The following is a 13,241-nucleotide window of genomic DNA, read 5'->3' on the forward strand; positions in this document are numbered from 1 at the left end:
AGTTTTGTTGAGGAACATCGCGTACGTTTTTAAAGATCGATAGTGGGCAAACTAAGAGTAACAGAGTCGAATGCTTCCACCGGCCTCATCACAGTGATACATTAAGCTTCTAAATGCAACAGGAGCACGGACTTCCTCCTTGAACTCGAAGACTTCCCTTGTAAGGGTAGAACTTTGGCCGCTTAGGATTGAGATGGTTTCCTCTCTGACATGTAATGAAGCTCCAATGAGTAGCATCGTAATCCACAATACTCGTGGATATACATACGTATGTCAGTCTCTGTCTTTTCATACAGTGTCTTAGATACACGGCGTCGTGTGATGTCTGAAGTGATTTCAGTGTTAGAAAAACGAGGACAAAAAATTACGAAACGTTCGTTTATTGTTAACCTCCATCACAAATCAAATCTTACAAGAAGTGTACATCAACATGGCTGCCATCAATGTTGCCACCGCACTATCTGAAAAGATGTACAGCTGTAGCTCCCAAACCGACCACCAACGGCTGCTCCCACCACTCTGCTAGAAACTAACTGTGTATGACTTCCCACCGTCAGCTGAGACAGCTACCCGTATGAAACTTCCCACCGTCGGTTGAGACGGTATAAAATGATAGCCTGTGAGTCATTCTGATGGTGCTACAAAGCCATAAGTCAAAATTGCACAATGTCTTATGAATTTGTCTTTTATAGAATTTTAAGTTGCAGTAAAGTCAAACGTTACGCAAGAATCAGTGCATCAAACTAGATTTCGGGGGACCTCACAGACTGACGGTTCTCTTTGCATGAAAGCATGCCAATGGTGTATTGATTGAACCGGTCTGACATGATGATAGAGACCGCAAATACACACAAAACCAAAAACCGCTACAAAAATGTCAAAAGAAAAACTGAACACATGTGTAACAAATGGTTGCTTTTGATAAGTGGAATATAAATAGGAATTTGCCAAGGCAAAGGATTTCCTTATTGTCGATGCATTTTTATCACCATTTCAATTAATTAATCGTAACTAAAGCAACGTTTTTAGACGGAATAAATTACCCTGCATCGAACATTTTGACTTCGTAAATCATAGTAGTTCAAGTGCCTTGGGATGGTTTTTAAAGAAAGTATTTAAAATTAAGTTGAACATCGTTCTCGTGACAGGGATTCTTTCATAGAAGCTGTCCTCTACAAAATCTATTGTTCCAGTACGAATAAAGAGGAAATTTTTGACTTTCAATAAATTAATAATGCTGGAAGCCAAAGGCAAACACTTGAATCAGGCGATGGAAATTGATAAGATAAGTATAAGGAAAATGGCCGGCTTGAAAACAGGTAACTTTAAGCCCGAAAATATTATTTTACGTCAGAACCAATCTTTATTCCGTGATAATTTGGGGTATGATGAACAAAAAGTCTCGTATGTGAAGAAACTGATTAGACAGAGATCCAGAATTCCTGAAATCTGCAGGCCGTAGTAGTGTGTCCCAAGCCGCCCTCCTCGATAAGTAATTATGCAAAGACCCAGAGGCTACGAGGCAGCCGTTGTGTCCCAGTTGGTCCGCCGTTTCGTCACTCAATGGTAACAAAGCAACCTTTTACGCTTTGCGCTTTTAACCGGGAGGGGAGAAGCCGCAGCCACGGCTTGTGCCTGGAAACGTCTTACTTGTAGCGCGGCGCCGCTCGCCCTGTTTGTCGGGTTAATGCCGGCCCACCATCGCTGCGGTGTACTTGCTCGCAAATCCCGCTGTTCTTAATGTTTCGACACACTCGGCACTTTGTCATAGAAATGAGTGCGGGGCGAGGTGCTTGCTTTCGTGTTGGGCCTGCAGCGTCCTCTTCGCATTAGACTCTCGCAGGAAGATCAGAAAGTGATCCCAACACTCGAAAGGAGTAAAAAAATACGCTACCTACAAGCCAGAAACATAATCGTAAGGAAGTAAACGAGAGTAGTTTATATATTGGTAGATGAATCTCTAATTAATTTTTGTTAACCAAAACATGTTTATTTTGGGAGGTTGGGAAAAAAAAATATTCCAAGACACAACAGGAAGGCATAGTCTACACAAACTAAGCAATGACAATGGGGTTAGATTCATCAGCTTCGCGGCAAAACATACATAAAGGAGCCTGGGTGTCACCAGATGGGAGAACGGTAAATTAAATAGACCATGTTGTCATTGATCTCAGAGCCAAGAGATGGGTGTTAGACGTTAAGACGGCGCGAGGTGCCGAAGGTGGGAGTGATCATTTCCTGGTCAGAGGCCTTTTAAACATACAGTGTAAAGGAAGAACGGGGCCTAACTTAAAAAGAGTGGAAAGTTCCATGTGGAGAAACTAAAAGATGAGGCAACGAAAACCGGATACCAGTTGTAACTTAGTAACCGCTTTGAAGCACTCAGTGAAATGGACACGAATCAGGACCTTGAACTAATGTGGGAAAACATCCAGAGCTCAGTTAGAGATACAGCAAAGGAAACACTCATGGGAAACCCAGTGGGCAAGAAGATCTGGTTTGGAAAGGAATGTGCAGATGCCCTGGAAAGGAGAAAGGAAGCCAGGAGCAAGTGGCTGAAGGGGACAAATCTGGCACAGGGCAAAGCACAATTTGAGGAGGTCCGAAAGAATACAGAAGCAATTCTGAGAAGAGCAAAGAGGAAATGCATAAGGGATATCATCATTGAAGCAGAAACAGACTTCAGAGGAAAAAAGACTAGGGAAATGTTTCTGAAGGTGAAGTACCTCTCAAAGGTCACCAGGCCAAGCAGAAATTTGTCAAAGATTCCCATGATAAGATCATGACGAACGATAGGGGCAGAGCTGAGAGATGGAAAGAGTTCTTTCGACAGCTGCTAAATTGTGATGAACCCGAACTGCAGTTTGATTTCCAGTACCCAATTACAGCCGATGCAGACTATCCCTCACCTACCCCAGATGAGATAAAAACCAGAATCAGACACCTTAAACACAATAAGAGTCCAGGTGAAGATGGAATACAGGATGAAATGATCCTGGCAGGAGGGGAGAAACTTGCAGAAAAAATACACTGACTGATACAGGCAATATGGACCAAAGAAGAACTACCAGGAGAATGGAAAACAGCTCTGATTTGTCCAATACATAAGAATGGCGACAAACTGAAATGTGACAACTATCTAGGAATCGCCCTGGTTAACGTCTGCTATAAGATCTTGTCCAATTGCCTCATACACAGAATTCAGCCAGTGGCAGAATCGGTGATTGGGGAGTACCAGGGAGGTTTCCGGCCAGGACGGTTAACAGTAGATCACATCTTCAGTCTCCGGCAGCTCACTGAGAAACTGGGTGAATATGGTAAAGATTTGCATATTTTATTAGTTGATTTTAAGAAGGCCTATGATTGCATACATCGCAAGAGCCTGCTCGACTGGTTAAGGGAGTTTGGCATTGCAGAGAAACTCATCAATCTGATAAAGATCTGTCTGAACAAAACACGTGCAAAGGTGAAGATGGGAAATCGCGTAACTGAGGAGTTTGAAATTGTGTCAGGACTCAGGCAAGGAGATGGTTTGTCCCGTATCCTGTTCAACTTTGCCCTCGAGAAGATCGTAGCGAGACCTTCCAAGAGAACGAAGGGATTGAAATCGAAGGAAAGAGACTGGCATACTTAGCCTATGCAGACATCTGTTTACTCTCTAGGTCGGAAGAGAAGTTGGAGCAAATGACGAAAGCACTAAAGGAGGCTACCAGCAAATTTGGGCTAAACATAAACGAAGCCAAGACAGAGTACCTTGTTATGACACATGGTCATCATCAGACTGCTGATCATCTACAATCACTGCACGTTGGGGACCCGTCCTACAAGAGAGTGCAAGAATTCAAATACCTAGGGGCTCTATTCACTGAGAACTCGTCATGTGAAGCAGAAATCAATGCCAGAATACAAGCAGGAAACCGATCTTACCACAGCCTAGCACAACTGCTTCGGTCCAGATATCTCTCCAGACAGTTCAAGATTCTACTGTACAAAACCCTGATCAGCCTGTTGTTCTATATGGCTGTGAGACATGGAGTATCCGGAAACAGGACTTCCATAAGCTCCTTGTTTTTGAGAGAAAAGTGCTTCGGAAGATCTTCGGTCCGGTTCTGGATGCAGATACAGGGGAATGGAGGATTAGATAGAACCAAGAGCTTGAGGAACTATACCAGCAGCCCAACATAGCAGGAAATGTCAAAGCCAAACGAATGCAGTGGGTCGGCCATTTGGCCCGGATGGAGGATCACAGATGGGCTCGGAAGCTCCTGGATTCCACACCTACAGGAAAGAGATCGCCAGGGAGACCGAAGAAGCGTTGGAGTGATGGATTCCACGAAGATTTGAACCAAGTGTCAATAGATGTGGACGGATGGCGGATAGCAGCAATGGATAGAATACTGTGGAGGAGGAAACTTGCAGATGCGCGCGGTCCACTGGGCCTGATCACGTAGTAGTAGTAGTAAAATATGTTTATATTTTGACAGTTTTTAATATAAGAGAGTGCACAATTATTTCACATAAGCGTCAGTATCAAAAAAAGCTCTTTTTGGCTATCTGCTAAGTTGATGTCAAACGGCAGAGATGAACATCAGATTGAAGTTCGAAATGTTACTTTTGTAACAGAACACTGATTCGATGACGACTCGTCAGAATCGAAACTGACAAACTGAAAAGTTCATCCAATGCGATCAGGACAACTGTGAGTAAAAAAACAGATCCCATGTTCCATTTTGACAGTGCCAAAATTCGTTGGACATTGATGATTTCTGGCTGCAGTTCTTCCAATCGAAAACCTATTTCTGCCTGCAGAAACGCATTGGAGCAATGTGATTGACTTACTCGACTAAGGGCCAGTCAAATGAAAACGAGACAGATGGAAAAGAAAGTAAATGAACTACTTATTCAAAAGCAAATAAACGGTTTATTCAAAAGTAATCCCCACAACTGACAATACCTCGAGGGGGCCCATATCTTGCTAAGGTTATTTGGACTACGTCGCAGAAGTTTCGCTGTAAAGCCATTACACATCCTTCCTACAGTCGTGATCTCTCTCTATGCGATTATCACATTTTTTCACATTCGTGGACGTCGATAAGCTTCGGACGAAGAGGTGCACAATCATGGTTCCCTAGGCAACCGAAAACATTTTCTCATTAAGTCTCAGACTGTCTTGTCTCATAGTGGTACACATCTATTAACAGTTATGGCGATTACTTGTGAAACAATAAACAATGTACTTGCCTTTTCTCGTCTATCTCATTTTCATATGACTACCCCGTATAGCACCTGTTAACCTCCGCTGCATATACGACGTCAGCACTTTTCAAGAAAATCTATTTGCCACAAGAGTCAGCAGATTAATGACCCTCCTACGAGAAGTGACAGTCAAATTTCGACTCATAAGGTCTACATCGGAAATAAGGACTGTTGCCAGTATACATCAGGCAGCGTTAATGCGTACCTCTAACCGCTGGGTTCCAAGAGGTAGCTACATCTTCCAAGAGGTAGCTACATCGTCTCATTTGGAACTCCATTCCGGTATCAGTTGGAAAATCTCGATATTCCCTAATACAGTTTTATAAAAAATTTCTTTGGCGCAATCAGTTCAATTTTTAGTGCTTACAGTATTCGTTATTGGGTGGTGTATTCCTTCTCCCGATCATGAGACATTCCAGGCAATTTTGTCGGCCCCCATACTGAACAATTTGCACTGCGGATGCGACAGCGATTCGAATTACTCTGTAATTTCGCCGTCGTGCCGTCCTCCAGAACCCGCTGATAGCGTCGGGATGAAAAAGAATATTACAATATATTGAAAACTCGAATTGAAATAGTAAAATTAATATTCAAATACCGGAAATTATAGGCGATTGAAGAGGTACGAGGATTCCCTTTCTATGAGCTCACGTAGGCTTGGTCTGCAATGACAAACTAGCCCAGCTGGCGAAGGAGGCCAGCGTTTTTAGTCCTGTGCAGAATGTGACTTCACCACTCTTCGATTTCAAGTTACGGGTGAGAACACTGGCTGAGATAGAATGGCCGGAGGATTGACGCCTTTCAGTCTGCTATAAAGGTCAACACTATTCTGCGACCCAGCCAGTAATTAGAAGCACCCCTTGGTTTCAAATATTCCAAGCGAACAGGAAGCTCATAACCACCTTGGTACGAATGCGTACGAACCATTTTCGAACTGCTTCCCATTTACAGCTGATAGGCATCAAGAATAACCTCTCTGCAACCGTCAGAAGAAAGAAGTAAAAAGTGTAAACCACTTGCTGTTTTCGTGCAGTTTCTTCGAAGGACAGCAAAACTACCTACCGCAAAACCATGTGAAACTGGAGATGTATCTTTCCGTGCTCATATTGTGTCATGAAGATCCTCCAATTTACACAGCCCTTTTTTGATTTCTACGAGACTGATAAAGATGTGTATGAAAGTTGGTGTTCTAACTGTGGTTGCATAAAGAGTGTAATCTTCAGGTGTATGCTTCCAAATTTCAGATGACTCCTTTTTTAAATTAACTTTTGTCTGTAGTTAATATGTCATTTTCCATTAGCTACATGTATTGCACTTATATAAACGTAAACTGCGTCCATAGGCCCTGGCGAGTGCATAGCTGCCGACCGAACGCCGTGTCTGTCAATGGCGTTATTGGATCTTCTATGGAGAGGCGTGGGGTCAGCACACCGCTCTCCCGGGCGTTGTCAGTTTTCGTGATGTGGACCCGGTACTTCTTGGTCAAGTAGCTCGTCAACTGGCATCACGCGGCTGAGTGCACCCCTCTCCTAGCTTCCCGCCAAGGGAAGATACCTGGCAGTACCGGGAATCGAAACCGGGTCCTCGGCAAGGCAGTCAGCTGTGAAGATGACCAACTATGGAGGTGGACACTGCATCTAAGTGAGTACCGTAAAATAATTTTAAGCCATTTTCAAACCTTTTATTTTGTGTTTTTCTGTGTAAATTATGTTATATTTGTATCAAGCTGTTGTCAGTATGCTTCAGTAAACAAAAGCCAAGTAATAATAATAGCATCTACATCTACCAGCACACTGTATTGCTCGCTATAAGTTTCGTGATTATGATGCCTTTGACGTTCTGGGGTCTTCGACAATTAGTGCCGTCGCCTGGAAATAAGTGCCGTCATAAATTGTGAAGTTTCGGCAGCACTATTCGGCTTCAGCGCAAAAGATTAGTGGTTATATGTAGTGTAACAATCTTTCTTAATTCTTAGAACTTACGTGTATCACGTATGATTATCGACAGGGCAACAACAGTCGTTATTTTATTATATTACAATTTTTGAAACTGTGACCCGGTTTGTGCGCCTATGCCCATGTCTACATTAACGTATACGGTTCACAGCAACTGATTGTGGCTTGATTAAAAAAGAGTGACGCAATTTTTACTGCGTCGAGGAAACCTAAAATTCACAATAATGTAACAACTCTGTATTCTCGGGATAGAAACGTGTGTACGCTGTGATAAAAGTAGGATCAAGTGATTTCATATGCAAGTGATTCTGTTTACAAGTGACACGATTCCGTTCTGTGATGACTGCACGATTTAGGCCATGGCGGCAGTATTTTATTTATTTATTTTTTCTTCCTTCCCAACTCATGACAGCTGGTTGGGCCGTTTCCAGCCAAGTCTTCCAGTGGGCTGGAAGTGGGGCAGAGAAGTCCAAATTAGGAATACGTGGGAGGGATAATCGAGAAAAACGTCCTGAATACCTTGATCGAAAATTGGGGACTGGAAATGTTGTAATTTATGTCTTGGACATAGTTGAACAATGACAGAGAAAAATTACAATTTTTTTTTAACGCGTGTGCTTGCATGTACGTTATGTGTCCTGTACTGTGTGCGTATGTTTGAAATCCTTTCAGTTAATCCCTATCGTCCACTTGGACACAAGAAACGTCGCTTGTGAAGGACGAATGCAGGAGGGCAACACAACTGCAAGCTTCTAGGAAAGACAAGTCAGTGCCCAGAAGTACGTGGTAGCCAAACAGTGTTATTTCAATCATAACATGTTTAAGGGTAATTTATTTGGTAGCTAGAAAAAGATTGTTTACCTCCATAAGAGTCCTAATATCTCTTTATTTTCAAGGCGCCTAAGCCAGACATATGAGGAAGGTAGCAAACTTGTTGCGTAACTATGCCGCGCTTTCTCAGGTTCCTTGCCACGGTTCGCGCGGCTCCCCCCCGTCGGAGGTTCAAGTCCTCCCTCGGGCATGGGTGGGCATGTTGACCGTAGCGTAAGTTAGTTTGTTAGATTAAGTAGTGTGTAAGCCTCTGGACCGATGACCTCAGCAGTTTGGTCCCATAGGAACTTGCCACCAGGTTGCGTAACTGTTAATTTATCCAGTATGATTGCACGGGAACGATTCTGTGTAACGGCCTGAGGAGTGCAGTTGTGGATGCAGATGAATATTCGAGTTATGAAGTTTGTTAACTTTGTCGCGCTATTGAAGATGCAACAACTTTAGAATTCACAAATTTTCTTAAAACGTTTACTGTAATTTGTCGTTCGACGGAACACTTATTGTTTTCTCAGTTCTTTTGCTCTTCGCAGTGTACGTGTCGAACAGACCATGACTCAGTTTCGTTATTCCATTACAGTTCCCCTTTACACTAAGGTTACAAAAGTCATGGAATACCTCCAATTATCGTGCCGAAACTCAGTCTGTCCGGCGTAGTGCAGCATCTCGATGCGGCGTGGACTCAAGAAGTCGTTTAAGTTCCCTTCAGAAATACTGAGCTATGCTGCCTCTGTAGCCGTCCATAATTGCGAATGTGCTACCGGACAGTATTTTGTACATGAACTGACCTCTCGATTATGTTCCGTAAATGTTCGACGGGATTCATGTCGGGTGATAATTTGAATTATCATGCTGGAATTCTCCAGAATGTTCTTCAAATCAATCGCTAACGATTGTGGCTGCAGGTTCGAATCCTGCCTCGGACATGGATGTGTGTGATGTCCTTAGGTTAGTTAGGTTTAAGTAGTTCTAAGTCCAGGGGACTGATGACCTCAGATGTTAAGTCCCATAGTGTTTAGAGCCATTTGAGCCATTTGATTGTGGCCCGGTAACATAGCACATTGTCGTCCATAAACATTCCATCGTTCTTTTGGAAAATGAAGCTCATGAATAGCTGCAAAAGGTCTCCAAGTAGCCAGACATAAACATTTCCAGTCAATGATCTGTTCACTTGGGCCATTTATTTTGTATTTAGACCGTGATCTCAGCAGTAAGAACATGTACATGAACGTATAAACACCTGAGGATGGGCACAAGCCCGAAACCGGTTGTTTGACTAATAAATAACCTTTTATTGTGACTGGTAACGGAAATTTTTCTACGCCCTATAATGGAAGTCACGGAGTTCAACAGCATCCACTGTGGATAAAACCGAGCGAGGTGGCGCAGTGGTTAGCACACTGGACTCGCATTCGGGAGGACGACGGTTCAATCCCGTCTCCGGCCATCCTGATTTAGGTTTTCCGTGATTTCCCTAAATCGTTTCAGGCAAATGCCGGGATGGTTCCTTTGAAAGGGCACGGCCGATTTCCTTCCCAATCCTTCCCTAACCCGAGCTTGCGCTCCGTCTCTAATGACCTCGTTGTCGACGGGACGTTAAACACTAACCACCACCACCACTGTGGATAAAATTCATTTACTTAGGTTATTTGGACATAACTTATTTGGTCATCTGGGTAGCTTGTTTGGCTCACCGTTTTGGGTGTGAGACGATCAAAACCCCAGCACTTGCCTAACAGCTGGGGGAACTTTCACTAAAATCTCAGCTTGTGCTGGGTTTGTTATTTGCTTATTTCTTTTTGCTTAGATTTTGTACTTTGTTCTGTTCCTGTTACTGCTATGATTTTTAGTGTGCTAGCGTTGTTGGCTATTTGTCTGATTTGCTCTTGGGTGTATTACTTCCTGATTTATTTCTTCCTGTGTTTTGTACTTTGTTCCATTCCTACTGCTGCTACGATTCTAGTTGTACGATGTTTCGGTTTTAGTTGTACTGATGGCCATTTATCTGATTTGCTCATGTTTTCCTAGGCACTTGTCATTTACTATTTTTGAAAATACATGATATGGGTGTTTGAACCTAGACATCTCTAATGGAGATTCCGTTAGCTATTACCTCATTCTTTATCAATCTATTTACCCGATATTTCTAAGACTTCTTTATCAGACTGTCAAGGATAGGTTTGACGTTTAGCGCTGTTTGGAGCTATGCTGTCACTTCTTATTTCTTCTGTCTGTTGACATGATTCGTTTAAGCGGCCCATCATGGTCTATCCATACTTGCATAGCGTATTCCGGCACCAATGATTTAGCTTTACCTCTAAAATCACAACTACCGCCGAGAAGTCACACACACCTACGGTACTCGGTACTGGCAACAAAAGTCGATGTGTCTCACTGGGCCTGCCTTCCTCTATGCACAAGGTTTCATGTCCGACTCAAGCGACTTCACGAGTTCAAGCAGCTTCCGAAATGTATTAAAGCATAGGCTTTCTTAGCCAGTCAGAGTTGTAGCTTCACAATGCTTGGCTTATTTCCTGTCTGTGGGCATTTCCATTGATTGCGTCCTATTTGCAGATAAAGGCAAAACCATACTCCCAACCAAATGTAGGAAACTGACAACCATTTAAGTTTTCGTGACGTCTCAGAAGCCCTCTGAATTTTCTGTGCAGTGAAGACTGTCCCAAGTGCCACACTGTGATCGGATTTGGGGAAATTGCTTCTGTGGTGTCATCGCCAGACACCACATTTGCTATATGGTAGCCTTTAAATCGGCCGCGGTCCATTAGTATACGTCGGACCCGCGTGTCGCCACTATCAGTGATTGCAGACCGAGTGCCGCCACACGGCAGGTCTAGTCTAGAGAGACTCCCTAGCACCCGCCCCAGTTGTACAGCCGACTTTGCTTGCGATGGTTCACTGTCTACATACGCTCTCATTTGCAGAGACGACAGTTTAGCATAGCCTTCAGCTACGTCAATTGCTACGACTTAGCAAGGCGGCATATTCAGTTACTATAATTACTATCTTCAAGAATGTAGAGCGACGTTCATCATTAATGGATTAAAGTTAAGTATCAAACTAATTACGTCCGCTTTCTGAATTCTCATTCCTTGTCATGTTCCAGACCTCACGTCAGTATAGTTCTTACCTCCTCACGCCAGCCTGCGTGAGCTAAAACGCGTGCATTTCGGCCTCCACTCGTAACACGGTGTTGGCTCTTCTGCTAACACAAAAGCTTCAACATCCTCTTCATGTTGTCGACAAAGGGAGTATTGCAATTCTTGGCAGTTCGGTACGTCTTCGGTCAGTCCGGCTTAAGCTCACCCCTGTCTCTCCGACGGCCTGCCACATCAAAAATAAAGCACGTAAGATCACTTTGCTTACTGAAATCCGGATCAAATAATTACTACTCCGTGAACCAATTCGTATTTGCATAAAAATACGTAACACATTACGTTTTGTTATTAATCCCTTTTCAACTGCTCCGCGTTCGCTCAATGTTCTGTGTACCATTTTTTTCCAATAATTCAAGAGCTCTGACTGATTTCGAGCTGTTACAGATGTTGTTGTTGATGGTTTGCCCTTTGAAGTATTTTCTCAGATAATAACAAGCCCTTGCTCGAGCTATCAGTCATCTACGTTCTATGTCCACTCAAAATTTTAGCCCACGCACACGACAACATTAATTGCAATCCATCATTGGTTTCACCATATATGAAAGCATCATAACATAAAAGACTGAAAAATTTAATGATATTGACATTCAGAAAAACTAGCTAGGAAAAAAACAACATTACATTGCCAATAAGTTTCCATCATCTTGCCTATCATAACGGATATACGAAAGGCCTGAATGTCTTTTTCCGTTATAAATGGCAGGGTACTGCTCCGTCTCTTAATTTAATACGCTAAATGAAGTTCGGCCATACTTGCTGTTCACATCCCCATTACAATACAAAATCAGCTTCATATGAAGAAAGAAAGAGACGTCTCGTTAGCTACAAAATGGAAAAAGAACAATACGTCGTCACTGGGAGGTAAAACTAAAGTCTCGTGCTATTCTCACTGTTTTACTACGGATCTCTGAAATGCGAACTGCCAGATGAATGATAGTTCGATTTTGTGACTGGCATTAAATCGAAATGTCTCTCCCATGTCGAACGACTTGTGAAAGGTCGTTCTTTCGCCGAGGATTCGATAGTGTACCGTTATGTGCAGTAACAGTTAGACGGTAAATTTCGTTTTACGAGGTATTTCGCAGAGAGAGTAATCAAGACGCAACAGAAATGCCAGGTGATGTTTAGGGTGTGAATGTGTCTTGCTGGTTACCGTATGACAGTGTTTCGTAAGGAACGAACTAGCCTGTGCACAAACATTTACTCGTACTGTTGAAAAGAATAATGCCATAACGTCTGAAACCATCTAAAGGGATTGACATATCGAACACTGACATGGCCATACTTCCTTATTATTGTTTTACAATCCCCTTTTTTGTGGCACTTTTTAGTTTAAGCCGAACATAGATATATGAAATGATGGCGATATAAATATTAAGAAAAATCTAACGTTATGTTATTAGATGAGTATTTTGTGCAATATCAGACATTTTAATAACCTCTCCTTTCGAATTAACCTTTTTATATAGTTTTAGCGTTGGGCAGCTTCAGCAATATACTTTTCAAGATTTTATGGAAATATTATAAAACGCTTACATTATTGTGAAAGTTTTGAAAATTAACGTCCATAGTTGTGTTAGACACCTCCTAGGTAAAAACAGCATTTTGGTCAGACAAAGAAAGGAAGGAAGACGATGATTTAACGCACCGTCAAAAGCGAGGTCATTTCAGACAGAGCCAGGGCTCTGAGTCTTATCTTGACACAAACTAGGCAGGTTGAAAGGTCTCTGTTGGATTCCTTTCATGTCAATTTTTTAAAACTGTTGTCATTTACGGCATACATTCCACTTATAAATTTACTGTGGTGTTTCTGAGTATCTGGGAGGAGACTGAGCAGTGGAACGTGTTACTTTTACACATAATCAAGAACGATCTGTCACACTACTACACTTTAAAACACAGTTTATATGTAATTCATGTCACACAGTCTCCTATGGAATCTACATGCGCTTTCTTTTATACACTGTATATGATAAGATACTGTCATCCCCCTTCCCTTATCCGCAGCTCGTGGTCGTGCAGTAGC

This window comes from Schistocerca serialis, chromosome 1, assembly GCF_023864345.2.
Source record: "Schistocerca serialis cubense isolate TAMUIC-IGC-003099 chromosome 1, iqSchSeri2.2, whole genome shotgun sequence".
NCBI classification, from domain to species: Eukaryota; Metazoa; Arthropoda; class Insecta; order Orthoptera; family Acrididae; genus Schistocerca; species Schistocerca serialis.